This window comes from Protopterus annectens, chromosome 6.part0 (genome assembly GCF_019279795.1).
Source record: "Protopterus annectens isolate FY-2018-M chromosome 6.part0, PAN1.0, whole genome shotgun sequence".
Taxonomy (NCBI): domain Eukaryota; kingdom Metazoa; phylum Chordata; order Ceratodontiformes; family Protopteridae; genus Protopterus; species Protopterus annectens.
The window spans coordinates 570,841,945-570,864,268 of record NC_056737.1 but is presented as its reverse complement, the minus strand read 5'-3'; positions in this window follow the sequence as shown (position 1 = coordinate 570,864,268).

Sequence of the window (22,324 nt, the reverse complement as noted above, 5' to 3'; positions counted from 1 at the left end):
ACTACTTTACTTTCACCAATGCCAGTGATATCCACTATCCTCCATAACACACAAGTAAAGACAAGTACAGTGCTGTGCTTAGTGCTACTGATTGTTTCCACTCTCTTTTTTGAGAAGAGAGCGAGAACAAATCAGTAGCAATCTAGTTGTCCACATCACGTACGTGCCTGTGGATGTGGCAGCCTGAACCCCCTTTTAATTTACTGTGCGGTTAAACCACATAGACTTCTGGGCATCACACTGATGCCTTCTCTTTAATCTGGACTGCTTTTACAGCAGTCTAGATTTCCAGAAGTTCACTAAAAAAATTAAAAGATTAAAAAAAAAAAACTGGAACTCGATGAGCATGCGCAGTTCGAGTTCTGGGACTTTCTGGACTCGCTTAGGAGCACAACATCATTACACAACATAAACAGAATATTGAAATACATTTTTTATTTTTTTTTCATATAAAATGTCTAAACTTCCATCTTTTTGCTGGGAGGGCTTCAGTCCGATGGCACGAGCCGCCTCTGATCTAAGGATGAAATGGTGACGTTGTCTTTAGCTGGATTGAGGTTTTTTTGGAAGGAAAAGGAGAAGCTTGGCCTTTTTTGGGATTGAGAAGCAGGTTATTTTCAGTTAGCCATTGTTCTACTATGTGCACATATTGTTGAGTGACAGTGATTTTGTATATTGTTGGAGGTGTTAATAATTGTGGAATCATCTGCATATTGTATTAAGGTAGAGTGGGGGCAGGAGACATGGAGGTTATTTGTAAATATATTAAAAAGTAGGGGGGCCAAGGATACAACCCTGGGCAACCCCTGTCTTAACAAGACAGAAAGGGGAGAAGGATGTTTGTCATCTGATGGACTGATATCTGTTTGAGAGGTAGCTGTTAAACCAGGAGGTATAGAGTTTTAAGTTGGAAAGTTTGTTTAGGAGGATGGGATAGGAAACTGTATCAAATGCTTTGGATAGGTCAAGGAATAGAGCTGATATGAGTTTATTATTATCTCTGGCTTGGGCAATGTTGTGTGTGAAAGATAGGAGGGCTGTGGTAGTACTGTGCAAGGGTCAGAAACTGTGCTGTGTGGGTGTAATTATGTTTGTCTGTAAGAGGTGGTTTAGCATTTATGCATACATTTTTTCAGTATCTTGGATAAGGGGGATAATATGGGAATAGGCCTGTAATTTGAGAGTTTTGTAGAATTTCCTCCCTTGTGGAGGGGTATTATGAAGAACTGAGGAATCAAAACCAAGCTTGTTGAATGGTTAATGCAAAAAATGGTGGTGGCTAGCATAAGTTCTCCTACTATATTTACAATGTGGTATTTGTCGTGCAGATGCCTAATATACTTCAACATGGATTTTCATGAACAGGACCGTCAACTCATCTGGACAAGCTGATGTCCCAGTATACTGATCCTGAATGGCCGAGATGTGTTTTTTTGGATCCAAGGTAAGTAGTTCCTTTTGCAATTCAGGTAAATAAGATTAATTTAAGATTATACTAGCCAACAGCCATTGTGAATTGACTATAGGTTTCACCTATGGTTTCTCCAGTAAATCAAATGCAGTGTTCAAGGTTTTAAGTGGTAAGTCTCTAAAGACATATGAGATGCATACTAAAGAAAAAAAACTCTCAAGGTTTGAACTAAATTAGTATTACTTACGCTTTATTAAAATTCTTCACAGAGCAAAGTACTAGGTCAGGGGTGTTTTCTTTATTGTTTGGGTTGCTGCACTATGCCTTCATTTAGACCTTTCAAAAACAAAAAAAATCAAATCTTACAGTATAGGAGTTGGTGGTGTTATTGTCCATAGTCACACATTTAGCAGTCAGTTAGTGGTATTATTCTTGTAATTACATATTAAGTATGTGGTAAGCTGTGTACGGGATTGCATTCCTCAGATTAATAGGTTCCTAGATATAAACTGTTCAGTTATTCCTGTAACTTCAGTTTATCTTGGACATATTCCCATCATTAATTATTGGGTGCATTTAGTATTTAACTTCATTCCAAGTTTTCCATACATTAATTTAATATCTAAGGCTTCCTTACTTTGGGACTCTTTTAGCAGATGACCAGTTTATCTATCTATTAAAGCTCAATTTACCCATAATTATCCCTCCCCCATATTATGTATAAGCTTTCTGTTAATCTTGCTAGGGATTTCCTGTCAGTAGTGTTTAACAAAGGAAGGGCTATTTGGCCTTTGCATTCTTTCCTGTTTGCACATAGTTAGACTGGCATGGGAAAACTGTTTGTATATTTACATTTGTTTTGTTTTGTCCTTTGTTACAGGAATTACTTGAGTAAGCATCTTATGTTACTTTATTGGTTGCCGGTCTACCAACAGGGCTGTTGCTGAAGAGAAGTTTTGCACTTGATTACATATCCTTATCCTGGTAATAAGATGAATGATGAGGCATTATTTGTCAATAAGGTCGAGATTGCTACATCAGCTTATAATTAAGCTGTAACAGTTGCACGTCCTTACTGGCTAAGTAGTGATAATGACTGTGTTCATAACAGCTGGTGATACTGTTCACTATCCTCAGTGAATTAGTGCCAACATGCTGGTGGGTTTGGCATAAGGGTTAAGGTCTTCACCTCATAAAAACAAGGTACAGGGTTTGATTCTGATCCCAAATTATTGGCTAAGCATAAAATAGCTCTTCTTGTTAGTTAGCATAGTATGAACCTATGAACTACGTCCTGAAAAAGCTTATCTTATTTATATTGACCATTGGATGGGAAATTGTAAATTCATCCCCAGGCTGACCCCCATGTCTCTTATAGACAAAGGCCAACAGTAAACATCCTCCAACTGACACTGAATGAGAAGCTGTAAATTTACCCTTGTAGTGGCCCCCCTGTCTCATATAGACAGAGGCAGGCAGTAAACATTCCATAACTAGCGTAATAATCTCCCACATAACATTTTAGCAACCCACTAACTAATATACTCTTCAATTTAGATGGTCATATTACAACTGGGTGCAATTGGGTTGGGTTGCACTGCTAGGCTTATAAAGGCCCTGGTGGTCATTAGCTTAGTGTATTCTTATGAGCATGTTAATACCTGGATTTTGTTTGGTTGCAAGAAGCACCAATACTAATACTAATATTAATTTTGCATGGGGACAGTCAAGCCCAGAGCTGGAAGGCAGCTCAGAAAATCATCATCATAAGTTTTTTTTGCCACTTAATTTTGGGTTTCAGTGCTATTACTCCCTTGGGCCAAGCAGGCAAGAACATATGCTGTCAAGGATTGTAGTTCATTTCCCTTAATTGGGGTACCACTTGTTAAGCTATATTATTTCTGTTTCAGAGATGGGCAGTCCGAGACAGATCTAGAGCACTGGTCACATTTCAGTTTCTATGTGCATTTGACATTAGATTATGGCTCTTAAATATTATCTGGTGAATATTTTCACAGGGCATGGCCAGGGAAAGTAGAGGAAACAAGTTGCTTACTGCAGCCTGGTGGGTGATCACAGTTTCCCCATTTTACTTTCTGGGGCCAGTTGAAACCTTGAATATGAAGGTGAGCGGTTTTCAGTGCTGCATATGGCCAATGGCCAGTTTGACAAAGGGGCATTGGGTACACCACTTGTTATGCTGTGGGACAGCCCAGTTTGGACTGAGTGATCTGGTACTCTGTTGAGTTGATGGGATTGTTCTGTGTACTTGGGTTATTATGATCTGGAGAGTTATCTTAGATTATGACAGTATTAAAAGATGGCTTTCATTCAGGGTATGGGACAGCCTAGATCAGTGTGGGCAGTCTGATAGACTGCCAGGTTAGGTTGACAAGGCTGTTCCATGCACTTGGGCTGTTATGAGTTATCTTACAGTATGATGGTAATAAAAGTTGGCTTTCATTCATGTCAAAAGGATGTTTTGGGGCTTAATAAACTGGTCACAACAGCTACTAGTGTTTCAGTCTTTTTTTGGGTAAGCAAGGATAGGGACAAGTGAAGTCTGCACCACAGACAGAATCGCTCAGCACTGCTTAAGTCTCATGGTGTTTCCACAGCCTGTGGAGACATTACATATTTAACTGCTGGGCTGCAGGTTCATAATGCTTTTTTCAGTGCAGCAGTCAGCTTTTCCCCTCCCTGCTACCCCCTTTTTTGTTGTAGGGAGGTGACTGCATTCCCCTCCCCTTCATTCCCTCCTTTACTTTCTGGGTCCATTTGAAATTTTAATGTGAATGTGACTGTTATTCAATGCTGGATATGGCCAGTGGTCAGTTTGATGAGGGGATGGTGGGTACACCACTTGTTATGGTGTGGGGAAAGCATAGTCTGGAGTGGACAGTCTGGTATGCTACCTGTTTGACAGGGTTGTTCCATGTACTTTGGTTGTTATGACATGGAGTGTCATTTTTAAAAGCTGGCTTCTATTCATGGTATAGGACAGCCCAGACCAGAGTGGGCAGTCTGATATGCTGCCTGGTTGACAGGACTGTTTCATGCACTTGTGTTATTATAATGAGTTGCCTTATAGTACAATGATGATAATAAAAGTTGTCTTACATTCATGTCAAAGAAAAGTGTTTTGGGGCTTCATAAACTGTTTGTAACATCTAATAGTGACCTAGTCTTTTAAGATAAGCAGCCTGGGGACCCTTGGAGGTTACATTTAACACCAATAAGGGGCTCACCTAATGCAGCGCAGAACCAATTATAAATATGCAAATGCTGCCACTATGTACCTGGCAGCATTGTAGTGTCTGTGCTTAGTCACAACTGCTCTAACAAGCTAACTTAACATGGTTTATTGTTATATTATGAAGTAATTATATAATATAATGCTAAAATAATTAACTATAGTTTTATATTTTTATACTTTTATAATGTTATGATTGTATTTTTATAATGCTACTATAATACTAAAATATGCTACATTAAATCTGATTAAACAGGGACAGTTCCTAAAATGTTGGAATTACTGCAATAAATGAAAAAAGAAAAAAAAAGGTTTTGGTAAAAAAATGTTAACAGCTTGTGGTGGCAACTCATTTGAAATCTGGAATCAGTTTAATTGCTTTGCTGGTGATGAATACTTCTTTACATATTAGCTTTATGTTTGCAAAGGAGAAACTATTGATAGCATCCTTTATGCAGCTAATGTGTTTAAGGAACATTTTAGTACATTTTCAAAAGATAGTCAAGAAGTATCTCTAGACATGAAATGGTTTGATGTATCCTTTGTTATTTCTTTGAAGACATTTGTATCTTGCTAGTTTAAGCAATAAAATGTGTCCTTTTGTATTGTATCATGGCTGGTTAGTCTGAAATTTATTAACTCCTTTGTATTATGTGATATTTTCCTGAACAACTAAAATAAATGTCCACATTACTTCCATTATTGAAACTAGCTAATAAGATAACAAAGGGGATTACATTTGGGTCTTTGATTATAAACAAAGTATGTGTTTGACACTTGGCTATCAAAAAATGTAACTTGAGAGCACAGCTCTAGAGGTAAATGTTGACAATCAAGTCAATAACATATAACTCCATAGTTATGTTTGGAGAAACCCGGATATAACTCTTTGTAGTATATGGAACTTTAGCTGTCTAATGTTTTACTAGTTACATAAAACATCTTTTAGGAGCACAACATATTTTACAGCCTTGAAAGCCATAAAACATTTAAGACTGCCAATGAGGCAGTGGTCATTTAACTGACTAACAGTTGAACATTTGTTAAATACTTCAACAGTCTTTTTTATGTGAAAGTAAGAGGTGTTTTGCAGCTTTAAAATCTGTTTTGGCTTCTTGATGCTCATTTGTGGTGACCACAAGATTAGTGCATAACAATTTAAAGCCATGCATAACAAAACTTGTAGTACTTCATGCACCAGGGATACATTCTAAAATCTGGTAAAAGATAATCTTGCTAAGCTCTGTTCTGTGTAAGACCTAATCTTAACAGTCCATAACAAAAACTTGTTAAGGGCACCCAAGTGTTGTTGAGAATGGATCTCATGCTAGGAATTTAAAGAGGACAGTTCTGGTTAGCAAATAACAGAGAAATAAAGGAAAACAGTTTTTAAAAGCTGTTAGAACTCCATTTTGCAATATTTATAAATAGAAGGTGTGGCAGAACAAAGTGTCTAACTGCTTTTAAGCCATTAATGAAAAAGAGGCACAATTTATTTTTGCCTCCTATCCATACCTCTGTGTGTTCCTCATTTTTATGAAACATCTCTGATTTTATCTCATATTTTTGCCATGTCCCTTGTAAAACATCTGATTTTCTGGTAAGTCACAGAGGATTATAGTTAGTCAATAATGTTAGACATTAGAGTTAAATACTTAATATTATTATTATAAAAATTCATGTTGAAGGCAAACCTGTTGTTACTTTTTAAGTGACTTACAGCAATATTTAAAAACTGTCCTTGATTTGTGCCCTTCATACCCCAGATATTTTCAGATTTGTATAGAATTCTTAAAGAAAGATGCTGAGAGGTGTGTTACTATAGCAATAACCCACGCCTGGGTGTGGGTAATGTTGGATTTACTCACTGTTGGTGTGGTTTGGTCATGATGGTGAAGACCGACTGGCCAAACAAAGACAGCCGTGGGTAAATCCAGCATTACCCACACCCAGAAGTGGGTTACTGCTATTATACAATGACATTATTTAAGAAAAAAAAACTTACTTTTCTTAAATAATGGCATTGTATAATGCCTCCTTGCTGCCCTTCTGCAGCTGTCTGCTATTCTGCGGCAGTTCTGATGTACTGCATATGCGTATGCTTATGCAGTACATCAGAGCTGTGGGTGGAAGCAATGGAGAAAGCAGTTTAACATAGCAAGACAGCTTTAAAAAAGGCAACGGAGAAAGGAAAATCTCCGTTACTTTTTTAAAGCTGTTTTGCTATGTTAAACTCCTTTAACATAGCAAGGCAGTGTCTAAACAGCAACGGAGATCTTGCGTTCTCCATTGCTGTAAAAAAAAGACCTACTCAGGGCGACCGGACCTTTTTCCATTAGTATAAGTCTGATTTACAACGTGCACGCTGACCAATCAGCATGCACATTTTGGAATATTAATGGGGGGTTGTTGTATAATGTGTATTTGACAACACGTGGTAATTGTTTTGCCTGCTTTCAAAGCTGGCAAAAATAGTTCATAATCCTACAGTTTCTCTTTCTTTTTTTTTTCTTCTGCAACTTGTAGGACAATTTACCATAATACATTTGTTTTTAATAGAAGCTATTGAAAAAGCATTCTTTAACTAATACATTTTTAGTAAATTTCTTTTAATGTGTGCCAGCTTTGCATACTGCAAAGTTTCTTTGTTTCTTTTGAAGCTCCGTATTAAAAACTCTACACACATAGATCTCACTCTATAACTATTGACTGAAAATTTAACATATCTGACCTCCATCTCTGCAGCATTCTTCTATTCTTCATACTCCATACAGGTACATTTATTACCTACATGACTGATTGATCTAAACAAATGTATTTCATGCAGCTGCTCATATTTTTTATCACACGACACATTTACATTTTTCTGTAATTAATTTCACTTCATCTCCCTTATTTCTGTCATCTAATACCCTTACTTTCTTGCAATTCTTTCCTTGCCTAAAAGTATTTGCTTGAACCCTTTTGCAAATGATGCTTCAGAACTTCTGTTGAAAGAATTCTGCATTGCATATTAGCTTGAATCGTGTGTGTGTATTTGTGTGTGTGTCTGTGTGTGTGTGTGTGTGTGTGTGTGTGTGTGTGTGTGTGTGTGTGTGTGTGTGTGTGTGTGTGTGTGTGTGTGTGTGTGTGTATGTATGTGTGTGTGTGTGTTGCACACGCACTTGTGTATATCTCTATATAGGGGTTTCACCCATCTGCTCTGGCTTACTAATACATGACAATCCTAACCTAACCCTTCCCCAGCCCAAATCCTACATCTTAGCTGAGAAAACCCTTCCCATAACACTACCACTATGGTCGTATACACGGAATACATGGAATTGCTTTCCCTCACACACAAAACACACCTATCATCTAACTTAAACACTCTTCTACTCCTAACACACACTCAGATGTGCACATGCTCACACACACACACACACACACACACACACACACACACACACACACACACACACACACACACGCACACACACACCCACATATACTTCCATTAACTATTCCCTTACCTAACCCTAACTAAAACTTGCACACCCCCCGTACCCCCCTCAAGCTACAATCCACACTTACCTCTGAAATACCTTACATTCGATGAAACAAATGTTTGACCTTCTCAGTACACCCTGCAAACATTTGACTAAGCAAACTAATTCCAATAACCTGTCTGTTATATATCTATCTATATATATATATGTATATATATATATATATATACATATATATATATATATATATATATATATATATATATATATATATATATATTTGAAGTGAATAATAATGCAGCTATTATGATTTTTTTGGGGTGGGACATGCTGAACCTATTATGCTTTGAGCACACATTTAAGTTAGAGGTGAACTGCATCACCATTAAGGAAAAGAATGTGAAACCCTTTAGTTCTTCTGCTCACTAACTTCAATACCAACATTAGATAATTCATGGAAGCATAAAATAGATTAAGTAGCAAATAAAGTCTGCCAGTACCATATGTTGCTTGATTGTTGTGGTCATGGGTAGACCATTCTATCAACCTGGCTGGGAGGGGTGTAAAGACAGTGGTACTGTTGATTGTCTCTTTAGTCCTGTAAGATTTCTTTAAAAATGTTTCCCTTTGCCTCCTTTTTAGATTCCTCTTTGTGGCAGTGGTATATGTTTAGGCTCTTATCTTGGTACCAATGTTAAGTGGAAAACCATGATAGAGATGGAAGAATGAGACAACACACCGAGCTGCAGCTAAAAGTAGTTTAATAAAAAAAAAATCAGTTAAAAAAATCATCACCTTAATGAATTTGCACACTACACCAAGGGACCTTCTTTCTTGATATAGTTCCAGCTCTGCTTGCGAATGTAGTCTATGAATCAAGAAATCACTCAATTTAATCAAATCAGGATCATGCTGGCAGCTTGAATTCTGATGCATGAAAGGAACTCTAGCACTGGTTATTAAACTCGAGTTCTAAGGCAAGGAAGGTAGTAAGAAAAGTCAGCAAAAAAGGCAACTGCCCTGACTTATAACACAGAAGAGACTGTGCAATGCTTTCTGGAAAGTGACAGGTGTTGAACTGATACTTTCTGGCAATCGTACGACATTGATCAAAAATAGCACTTAGTTTCTTGAGTTGTTGTCAGCAACATTTAAAAAAGAACATTATATTTCTGTTCTAATTTCATTTTTACACATTAGCTTCCCCATTTAGTTAGACATTGTCTAAAACATGCCCTTGCAAAGCAAGTCTTCTTCCCCTTTATAAGCACACTATCTTGATACAGACTTTGGATTGAAAAGATCACACCATGAGTTGCAGCTTTGCAAGAAATATGTTCATCTAATAACGTTTTACAACGTAAATGTAACACTCTAATCAGTCAATGCAAGCTTCTTAAAACATGCTTACTAATTATCATAATAGGCAAGCAAGCAAGCATAATGTTTGTCTGATAATTGCATATTCATGCTCTTATATCTTTGAGGGAACCAAACTTATAAAAATGGGACAAAAATGCATTAGCCCCATACATGGTGACAATGGCACAAGATACCCCCTTTCATTTTGGATAAAATAATTAAAACAAGGCAGTGGTTAAGAACTGTCACCACTTTGTATAATGCTTGTACATTAAAACTTATAAGAATAGATAGAATACAAAAGAAATGCTTCAGGAAGAAGAAGAAATGATTGGGTGGAGACAAACATCATCCCTAGGGTTTTTCAAGCAGTGTTTTTATTTATTTATTTATTGCCTGGGAAAGTTTGACTTGGAATAAAGACAATTTTCAGCAGAGGTCCAGGGAGAAAAGCTCCAGATGCATGTCTTTGTAATGTGGGAGAAAACTGGAGCACCCGGAGGAAACCCACATGAATGCAAGGAGGACATGCAGACTCTGCACAGAAGGCACACCAGCCGAGAAGCGAACTGGAGAACCTCTTGCTGTGAAGCGACAATGCTACCACTGCACTACTGCACCATCTGCAGATTTCAAAAGTGTAGCATTTCTTAATGAAATATTAAATCTTGCTGGACAAACCATATATTCATCCAGTACAGAAGACTTATTTTCACTTTACTACCAAAATATTAGACCTGCTTATATGTCATTTATTGTAAGCAACTGCATGCAACAACTTAAATGCTTCCTATACCATGAGTCAGCTGATTTGTTAGACTGGGACACTTATTGTCACAACTTTCACATTATCTTTTCTGGCTCCAGAACCCTGGATAGGATAAAGTAGGTGCTGGAAAATGAATAAATTAGTAGATGAATTAATAATTTGAAGACTGACATCTGTATTTTTTCACTAAAATGCTGTAAAAAATCATGTAGCTGTGTTATCAATTCAAAATGTACTGATGGCTCATTTTAAAACTGTGGTTGCAGACCACGATCTTTTCCTCATCTTATAGTATATTGTCATCCCTAAATAATAATATGCACAGTGCACTTAATAAAGACTGACTTCATAATTTCTCCTTTTCTGTGGCATTCTATGTCACTAATCTTATCATGTTACATTTGCATGAAATCTTGATATTACTTTCTGTATTCATTTGTCCATAAGTGTTATATTTTATTGCCCATTTCACTTGACTTCAGCCCAAGATAAAGTTGGCAGTGTCAGCTGTTAAGAGTGTTGCTTTCTTTCTGTCACATGAAAGCTATACGGCAAGTCTTCATTAAACCAAACAGCATTTAAACTACTGTTTTGTTGTGAAACCACTTTTCCTTAACCACAACTTAGCACCCTATTACTGTGTGGTGGTATTCACAGATGACAGAATAAATCAGACAGTATGATACGAAATGTTATGCTGCTGATTGATAAGTGGGAGGAGAGTGTAAATGACTCCTTGTACCTACCTTATCTACTCCTAGCCTTATGAAATGAGTTACATTCAGGCACTATCTGTAGCTACAAAAAAAGGACCTCATGTCGTTATGTTTAGAAGATGTTAAAAAAATGGATCCAAAATGTAAAATCAAATACTTTAATAGAATGTAAAACTTAAAAAAAAACAACCGGTAAGCATTTTCATTCTCCACTTAGAACTTCATCAGACCAGCTTGCACTAACACAAAAACCTAAACATCTTAAAGTCACATGACTAATTAAATAAATTAATGAATTAACCCTTTATTTTTCAAAACAATCTTAAAATTATCTCTATCATTCATTCCAAGATTAGAGCATACATTTAATCTGATCTGCCCACAATATTCTTTCCAGTCCAATTCATCTTCAGTATCCCCTCTATAGTTAAAATTATAAAACTGATCTATAACACAAATTTTTAAATTCCCCTTTAATACACTATTCAGATGCTTCTGGCTTACATGCTTTGCCAAAGCATTAGTCATTTCAATTTTTTCAACAGCACTGAGGTGTTCATAAATTCTTTTATAAAGTTCCCTTACTGCTTTGCCAATATAAAAAGCAGGACAGAGCCCATGTAACACTATGTGCACTACATATTTTGATTTACAGTCAGATTTATTTTGTAATCTTATTTCATAGTTCCTCGCTGTTATCAAAACCCTATCACTAACTTAAATGAAATTGCAAAAACTACAACTCATACATTTAAACATAACTTTCAAGTGTTTTATTTGATTATTCATTATATTGTTCTTATAAAAATGCTATTTTAAATTCCTACCCCATTTAGATATAAAAGCAGGGTATTCACCTGTTTCTTTCTTCACTTCCTGAAAATTCATACGCAAACTCCCATTGTTCTTCACAATCTACTTTATGCTTTTTTCATCAAGGGAATTTTCAAGTAAGCAGGCTAAAGGAAACTTTTCTTCTTTTGTTGCTAGCCCGGTGACTTTGTATTGGCCATGCCCCATTGCTGTATTTACATGATTTATTTCCATAATCACAATTTCCATAGCACTGTCCACCATTTTCTTTGGTTACCCCCTAGTATTATAAAATCTATCTCTTAAGACTTCACACTCACTAAAGAAAAAAATGGGATACATCTGTTAACCTATTTAATCTAGAGAACTGGCTTTTTACAATATTTCTTTTAAGGCATAAATTATGCATACTAGCAAAATGCAAATCACTATTACCCTGTACTTCTTTTTTATATATTTTAACTTTTAACTTGTTGACAGACCTATAAACTGTTAAGTTTAAATAATTAATGCTATCCCTATCACTCGTATAAGTAAAACTTAAATATTCCATTACACTATTCAGATAATTCATAAATCCTAAAAGTGCAATTTCAGTTCCCTTCCACAAAATAAATAAATAAATGAATAACTAAATCATCTATAAAACGTTTATACAAAACAATACTTGGACTTATCTCTTTTTCCCAGGTGATCATAAAAATATAAATCTTGGTTTCAAAATCCAAAAAAAATGATATGTTAAAATCACATCTAAGATTTCTGTTAACAACCAAATTTGTCTATTAGAAACTTTTACTGATGCACACAGTTCCATGTTAAACTGTAACCCTTCTACATTAGGGAAAACTGTATACAGGGTTGCTGCATCCACTGCTACTATTATTATAGAATCCTCCATTACTATACCTTCTATACATTTACTAAATTCAAAAGAATCTTTTATATAAGAATCACTTTGATTCACTAAAATCTGCAAAAATGTATCTACATAAATGGTCATTGCTTCCATTTTACTACCCTGACTCGCTACTATGGGTCGAAATGTAGGCTTATCCAAGCACTTATAGACCTTAGGCAGGCCAAAAAACCTGCCCAACTTGGGCTTCCAAATCCTGAAATATTCAGCTATATCACTGTTGATAAGCCCTTCTAAGACCCATTCTTCTAAACATGTGTCTATCATACTATATGCTCTTTTACTTCTGGCCACTTATCCTTGTTATAATATTTCTTATCTACCAAGATTTACATTAATTGTTCACAATAATAACTAATATCCATAATTACTACAGCATTTCCTTTGTCGGCTTTGGTTATATATAAATCCTTATTACTTTTCAATTCACGCAAATCCTGTCTTTCTCTTGCAGTTAAATCATAAAATTCTTATTAATTTTTCTACTTAAATTCCTTACATTATTCTCAAAAAAGTCAGAATAAATGCTTCTAATTCAGGTTTTAAGGGAGGGTTAAACAAGTTAGGCTTTTTGAAAAATTCACATGCATGGTTATTATTATTATTAAAATAACATTTCAAATTTAATTTTCTGACATAGTCTTTTAGTGAATTAATCTAAGAAATTAAGTCCACCCTTGCTGAGGGCACAAAAGTTAATCCCTTACTTAAGAGTGTTAACTGAGCAAAGGTCAGTGTTACTAGACAGATTCACAATTTAAGTGAATCTGTAACAGTACCTTTCAAGGGAAGTGTAGATCCCACTTCTTCCAAAACTTGTTGTTCACAAACCTCTTGTTCCTTTAATGGTTGTTTGGATAATAGTTTCCAACCTTGTTTTCATTTCCAAATCTCTTTTCCTTCCAGTTCGAACACTTTTTCTTTGCAGTTTGAGCTACTACTTATGCCCAAGTTCTTTCCCCAGTTCCTCCATCTTGATACACTTTGATCCTCTGAAAACCCTGTTTTCTTCCTTTTTGCAATACCCAGTGCTGATCCTCTTGTAGCCTCCAATTCTTCAATTTTTTTGTGTTAGTGTAACCTGGTCAGATGACGTTCTAAGTAGAGAGTGAAAGCCCTTACCATTTTTTTTTAAGTTTTACATTTTATTGAAGTATTTGATTTATGTCTTGGATCCGTTTTTTTTTTTTTTAATATTTGTTAGTTCGGTGGAATTCATGAGTGGCTTTTGGTTGGATGTTTAGAAGAGAGCAAAGAACACATACTAGAAACGATCCATGAAGACCACTAGTGACAATTTCAGTATAGATTCTCAAAGCAAGTGCAATTCTGACAACTCTTATTCTAAGTGAATGTGCAGAAAATGCAGAAACCAAGGAAAGTTTATGCTTGATCTTAGGCAAAAGGCTGAGAAGTAATTAAAGTCTTATCTTCAGGAGACTACAGATGGTATTCATAGTCCTGGATTTTGCACTTGCATAGTGGTTATCTGCGAAGAGTGCCTCTTTGCCTATATGCAAATGCACTAAGCACAGGATATTAGCATTAACCACATGAATGCGAAGGCATTTTGATAAAAATTTCTACTTACAGCAAAAGTGTAAAGTACCTGAAAATAAGCATTATTTATCTATACAAAGGACAATGTGAAATCTGTAGGCATTGTACTCCGTATGCACTTAGATATTGTAGATGAACACAGCTACGAGCAATCACACTTGAAAGACTTGGGGAAGCAGTGGACTCTAAAGCTTTTATTATTAATATTTTTGAAAAATAAAGGGGTTTAAATGTTTTATACGGGGGTATCTTTATGTGGACACCCTGATGTTTTCATTAATGAGTGGAAAGGGGAGACTGAAATGAATGAAAAAGGAGAAACACAACAAAGAGAGAAACAAAGCAGGAACACATCAAAAGGATTGTGCTGGAGGAGGTGGGAGAGGAAAGGTACTATGTTTTTGATGAGGGATAGACATCCCCCTTATTTTTTCAATATTTCTTATAAGATGGTACTGTAGGTGGGAAGTAGGTATGAAGGTATAGGACAGAGGATAAGGGAAGGAAGTGGGTGAAGAGGAGTGGTACCTAGTCGAGAAGGCCTCAAATGTTTTACTGCCAGATGGTGTTACAGTGGATTACCCTGATGTTGAGTGGGCAGAGGCCTGTGGTGGCATGGTGGTTGACATCTAATGAGGCAGCAAGTCTTCCAGGTGCTGAAGAGATGCCTCATTTGGTTGAAGTCAGCTGTCCATAACCTGCTCCACCATGTCCTCATCTAAGTCACAAAGCCCCACACTCATTGAGGTTTGCCAAGATGCCATGTGCCAGGATACCTACAGGGTTGGTGCCACTGCCCCAATCCTGTGAGGACATCCTTGGACAAGCAAAGGGTGAACATTCCCTAACCTGGGAGGAATGTGGATGGGCTTCTCCTGAGGAATATGGATCTGTGAAAAAATTATCAGAAATGGGAGGGAAATAAAATAAAGAAGAACAAAGGAATGCATAGGTAAAATAAGAAAATGGGGGGGACAGAGGAAAAAATATGCAGAGTAAATTCACACATTATATTACACAGCATTCAGTTTATTATTATTAACCAATTGTATTTTTATTAAATCTTTATTGAACTAAAACAAAAGGTACTAGAAGTGCTTATGCATATATGGGAACAATAATATGGGAAGTGCTTATACATGCATGGGAACAATGATATGGGAAGTGCGTATGCATGCACGAGAAGAATGATACAGGAAGTGCTTATGCATGCATGGGAACAATGATACAGGAAGTGCTTATGCATAATTGAAGAATGAGTGTATTGCTATCAAACCTGTGTGGGGTTTACATTTGCACTCTGTTATAGTAAATTAAGTGATGATGATTCATTTCATAGCTGTGCCCAATATACATTTGGTTACAATATTGTACTGAAAACACCCTTTATAAATACTTGCAGTTATAAATGTAATATTATCACTGAAAGACAAAATACTGCATTTATAGATTGGCATACGCAGTTTAGGCTTTCGGTTACTATCCTTTATACATAATTGCATATATATATATATATCTATATACATATATATATATATATATATATATATATATATATATATATATATATATATATATATATATATATATATATATATATATACATATATATATATATATATATATATATATAAATAAAACCTTTTATACACAGACTAATGCTTTTATTACTTTATTCATACTTAAAAGTTGCTTCAACGAGTCATTTCAGTCTTCTACTGTCTTGTGCACAATAATAACTTGTCTCCTCTTCCTCTAGATAGAGAAGGCATAAGACCATTGTTGTTTACCCATATTTCACTATTTTTTCTTTAACATTTTTGATATGACTTCTAATAATCTGCAAAGCATTTCAATACTGTTGCGGTTGCTTAGTACATGATTGTTTAAATATTTATTCTTATCTGAGTTCTCATATTGCACCAATATTTCCTTTAAAACAAGTTATAAATAGCAGGACTGCCTCTCCCTTCAAATTATTACACATTTATGGGCCAGATTCCAAAACACCTGCTCTAAGTGTAAGTGACTTACTTTGGTGTAAGACCTGTCTATATACAGGCTTATTACAGGAACCAGATTCCAGAAGACCAGCTCTCAGTTTAAGTGGTCACTTACATTGAGAGTGAGTCTTTTGGATTTGGGCCCTGTATGTGTGCACCTCTTTTGTGTGTGTGTGTGTGGGGGGGGGGGGTCTGGGAGCTTTGTATACACTTTCAGTCTAGGTTCTACTTTAAACTGTTATGGGTTGCATACATTAGTTGCAGTTTCATTTAACAGTCTGTAAATTGTATTTTAGGCAGAAACATATGCTGTACACATGCACAAAAATGTAGCAAATGAAGAAAGTTTTCACTTCCTATCAATTCATCCTTTATTAAAACATAATATTGTTATAGATTAATGTAGAACATATACCTCAGGGCAATGTGTGTATGTGCTTAATAACTGTAAGCTTATAAGTGGTTTATTTAAAATAGGTACTGAACTAATACAACTGGTCATCTCTCACTAAAGTATGTACTGGTCATTCACTTCACACTGCAATCTCCACCCCTCCCCCCAACCTCCACTCTGACTAGAGTGTGGTGTCTTACTGAGTTCAGCCATCCAGCCATCCATCCACAATCCCTTTTCCCATTTTTGCACATAGGGTTGGGGTGTCACTTCAACAGTGTTGATCAGCTAGATCCAAAGTTCACACTGCAGGGTGGCTATATTGTGCAATAAATGACTGTCTTATACAATTACTTTATTGATTACACAAATAAAATTATTTTCTTTTTTGCCAAAACTGACTGCATGTACTTCAACTACTAAGTTAATACATACTGTTAATTAATTTATGTGGCAATGCAAATATTTTTTTGCTTCTGAATAAACATATTTATATAAATGAAAAAATAGTTGTACTGTACTCATGCGGACGTCTGACTGTAACCTAAAGACACATATGTGTATATCTATCTATCTATATATATATATATATATACATATATATATATATATATATATATATATATATATATATATATATATATATAATCTATAGAGAGAGAGAGAGATACACACACATATATATATATATATATATATATATATATATATATATATGTATTTTTTTTTCATACTAACATATATTTCTTTATTCATACTTTTACACTTGTATTTATCCAGTGAATTATGTTGTCACATAAACATTCCATATATTTGTACAGAGATGCAGTCCTGTGTACATATATGTGTATGCGTTCTTTTGAAGTATTATAATAACATTATGGGTATATATTTGCAGTTACATTTATTTCTTCTAGCAGATGTCTTCAATTATGTAACATTCTTATAGTTTACTTTTAAATATATAGTTAATATGACCAGAAACATTAAAACAATGCTTACTATAGAAATCTGGCCTTCTCACCACTACCTGGTCAACTCATTCAGTCAGCTGGTTGGACCTATACATCTGTAGCTCATTGTACCTGTGACTGTACTTGGGGTCAGAGCTGGTGATCCCTGTCAGGGATAATAGGTGCTCTCCCATCTCCTACCAAATGTCGATCTTTTTCCAATTAGACACTCTAACACACACTTGGATCTAGAAGGTAGAGCATTATTTTGGTCTCTTTATCTGCCCAACCCTGAACATGGCCTCATGCCTTCACAGGTACTGCCATTTCAGAAGGACGAGCATTATTTTGGTCTCTTTATCTGTCCAACCCTGAACATGGCCTCATGCCTTCACAGGTACTGCCATTTCAGAAGGTAGAGCATTATTTTGGTCTCTTTATCTGCCCAACCCTGAACATGGCCTCATGCCTTCACAGGTACTGCCATTTCAGAAGGACGAGCATTATTTTGGTCTCTTTATCTGCCCAACCCTGAACATGGCCTCATGCCTTCACAGGTACTGCCATTTCAGAAGGACGAGCATTATTTTGGTCTCTTTATCTGTCCAACCCTGAACATGGCCTCATGCCTTCACAGGTACTGCCATTTCAGAAGGTAGAGCATTATTTTGGTCTCTTTATCTGTCCAACCCTGAACATGGCCTCATGCCTTCGCAGGTACTGCCATTTCAGAAGGACGAGCATTATTTTGGTCTCTTTATCTGACCATCTGAGCATGGCGTACTGCCTTCACAGTTGCTGCCATTATTCAAAGTGTTAGTAGCAGACTGAAGAAAGTACGAGCAGGGCTGTGGTTCACAGGTTTAGAACTACTCCCTTTGAGGTGTAACATCGCCCTAACCAAACCCAGTAAATCAATAGGGGCATTATACCTGGTACTGTTATTATTGGCAAGTTTGGTTTGGCCACAAATGCTTTGCCACCTACATGTTATTTAAAGGAATGTATTCACATTTCATTTATATGGTAGATGAAAGTCATTACTGAAATCATCGCGGTTTTTATCTTACTTACAATTACTACTGTTGCTGCTGTGCATTACTTTTGCTTCTTTTTTGGAGTATTACACCTGAATATCATTTATACATTTCTCATGGAGTATACCAGCAGTATTAATGTTTTTTTTTGGGGTGGGGTAGCTTTTTTTTTTTTTGCAGCAATGCATCTGTGTGTGTGTGTGTGTGTGTGTGTGTGTGTGTGTGTGTGTGTGTGTGTGTGTGTGTGTGTGTGTGAAAGAACTTTTAATAAATGTTGAGTGCTTTAAGGTGATAATGTGTGCCAGATGATGATAGATGGGAAGGGATGATGCTTCATGGCTGTGCAAACATTCATGCATATGACCATACCTCTCAAACTTAGAGCAAGAAATCTGGACAAAACCACAAATAATGGGGGGACAAAGGCCTGAAAATAAGGACACTTTTTAAATATTGCTTTTACAAACTTCGAAAGTTGATAGAATAACAGGCATTGCATTAGCATGAATTTTCTGAAGGATGTGAAGTCTGAAATTCAGATGTCTGCCATTATTTTCTGACTTCATTTCTCAATGATTTGCCATTGATTTTCCAGAAAACCACAATTTTGTGAGAAAAAGACCAAAAATATCAGTCAAAAATCTGGACATTTTGCAAAAATCTGAACAGCTGAAAGGTATACACATGACCCCATTTTGCCTTTTCTAAATCTTGTCAGCTTAAAGAATAACTGAAGCAGTCTCTGTGTTCACATGACATTGTGGGGGCTGCTTCTCTGTGTTCACATGACATTGTGGGGACTGCTGAGGAGTGCTGTGGGCACTGCCATTAATGCAAGAACATTCGTGTGAACCTGAGTCCGTGTTCACGTATAGCTGAGACCTCATTACATGGATAAGTTGCTATAATTGTTTGTGCATTACTGCAATTCATAGAGACAAATGTAAAATAATCCAATGTGCATACAATTGTGTAAATAAACCTGAATGCATGTGATTAAGTTTAACACTGCCATATTAACTTGTGATTACATGACTTAGGCAGCAAATGACTTAGGAAACTATAAACTTTTTAAAGTAAGAAAAACAATAGTAGAAATATTGCAAATTAATATTAAACTGTTCAAAACTATGTAAGATTATTGAAGTCACTTCAAGAAATGTTTGTTTTACTTGTATGATAGGTATATTACAATGGCTTTAGTGAATACTTTAAAGTTGTCATTTGTAAATAGAAAATCATTATAGTAGCACTGGAAATGAAAATGATTTACTTTTGTGTCATTTAGTTATTGTTCATGCATGGCAGAAATGCAATGATTTAACTGTGAAGTGCTGAAATGGCAAGGATGTTTTGTTAGTTCAACATACATGTGCCTTTACTGGGAGATTTCTAAGTGTCACTACTGAAGGAAAAATGACAGTATTATGATTACAAGAAAGTGGTAAGGGATAGGGGAAGGCTGGATCTGTTAACAAAGTACTTGCTGTACTATTGTGAATGTATTTATGAATGTGCAAAACTTATTTCAGCACAGCTTTACTATTCTGGATTCTGCATATCTATATAATTATGAGGTTTCTTTCACCTAACTTGTTTTTAGAGAATGCTATGCATGTTTTCATTGTTGTGTTGTTTGACTAAGGACTATGATTACATCCAAAGTTCTTTGCGTATGATTGTGGCATATTTTTTTATGTGCAGTAATAAGGCAAAACAAGGGATTGAGGCAGCGAAAGGACAGCTTCAGCCATGAGGAAAACTACATACTCATGGCAGCCCTTAGGACATATTGCAAAACTCTGTTTGGTAAAGAGGGGTTCAAACAAGCTGAGAGTGCAAAAGCCTGGAATCAAGTTGTAATGGACATAGATGTGACCAGTGGAAGGGACCACACATTAACACAGTGCAAGAAGAGAACAAATGATATGGTACAATATGCTAGAAGCAAAGCAAGGCAGAATGCAATTGCTTTTAAACGTACTGGGGGTTGAGTCTTTCAGCACGTATCCCTTTAAAACCGGATGAGGAATACCTCCTCTCCATTCTTGGTGATGACTCTAAGTCTGACTCAGAAGATGATAGGACTGAGATAATCAGAGTCTTTGGCTATTTCCAACATCTACAGCAGTGTACCTACCCAGAAAGGATGGAAGGATGGTTTAAAAACAGTAATATATATATATATATATATATATATATATATATATAGAGAGAGAGAGAGAGAGAAAACTGAATGCTGGCATAGAACAATTACAAACACACAACAATTACTATTAACAGGTGAACCTTCTGCATCTACATAGAATATCAATGAAGGCAGTGTGCATGGTATGTGTCCCCCATATTTCCTTACTCAGCATACAGCAGTGTGTACTGCGAATTTATTGGTAATGTCTTCAGATCATTTTAACAGGGTCGGTAGCAGAAATATACAATTCCACTATCTGACTCTTGAAGATGATGAAGATAACATAGTTATATTTATGAGGCAGCCTGTGAAAAGTGTCGCTCAGTTTTAATAGCAGGATCTCCACAACACTTTAGTAACTCTGGGGGAAGTGAGAGTTCATCACAACGTCAAGCACATGCTGACATTATACTCCATACTGTACAGGGAGAAAATCCATGCGCTGCTACACCAGTATTTCCAAACCTGGACAAACACTTTCAGGATGATGGCTGAAATTCAGAGGTAACAATGTCTACAGTGACATCTTTACAAAGTAGTACAATGTACAAAAATTTGTAACTGCTACCTCAGAAAACATGTAAAGCATTGGCAGCCCAGATGCCAATGTGCTGTGACATTGTTAGGGGTTTGAGCACTGCCACAGAGTACCAGCTGGAAATGATCAGAATCCTTTAGGGCAGACATTAGGATTTCCAGCACTACATGGAAATGGCAGAAAATAGTTATAATGCCATGATCACACTGATGTGTAGTATAGTGGCACAGCAAGCATCCATGGCCACCTCCATTTGTACACTGGTCAGGACTTACCAGATACAAGTAGGAGAGAATCATAGAAGAAGAAGGGGATGGGGTGCTCTCTAGACACATGGCGGTAGATAACATAAGACTACAAGTGCTTCTCAAGAAAGTACTGTAATTAATCAGGTAAACAAGCAGAACAGATTCCATGCAGCCCACATCAACATTCATCTGCACTTAGCAGAAATTTATTTGAGAACCTGGTCCCACAGCACTGTCAGATCAGTGTCTGTAGGATCTTTTGGATTAAGTAGGTCATAACACTGGGCCAACTCTCCATCTTACTCTCATGACAGCCCCTCTTCAAAATCACTCGCTCCATCACCTAGCCTATCTTTAGGAGATGTGTATGACATATTTAACCTTGGCCTACTGTGATTCAAGTGTGATATTTCTGTTTACAATTTAACCTTTACACACGTCAATGTATAACTCAAAGGGTTATAAGTTATTAAATAAAGTTAAAAAAGGGGGGGGGTGACTTAGGACACTCCAATTATATGCTTTGTATTCCTTTAATGGTACTGCTTAAAATCTCAAGGAACTGTGGAAATAAAGCTATGTGTCATTAAATAAGATTGTAGTCATCAACACCATTTCTGCTCTGTGCATTACCATTGTTACAGCTGGCAGTTTCCTACAACTTAAAAC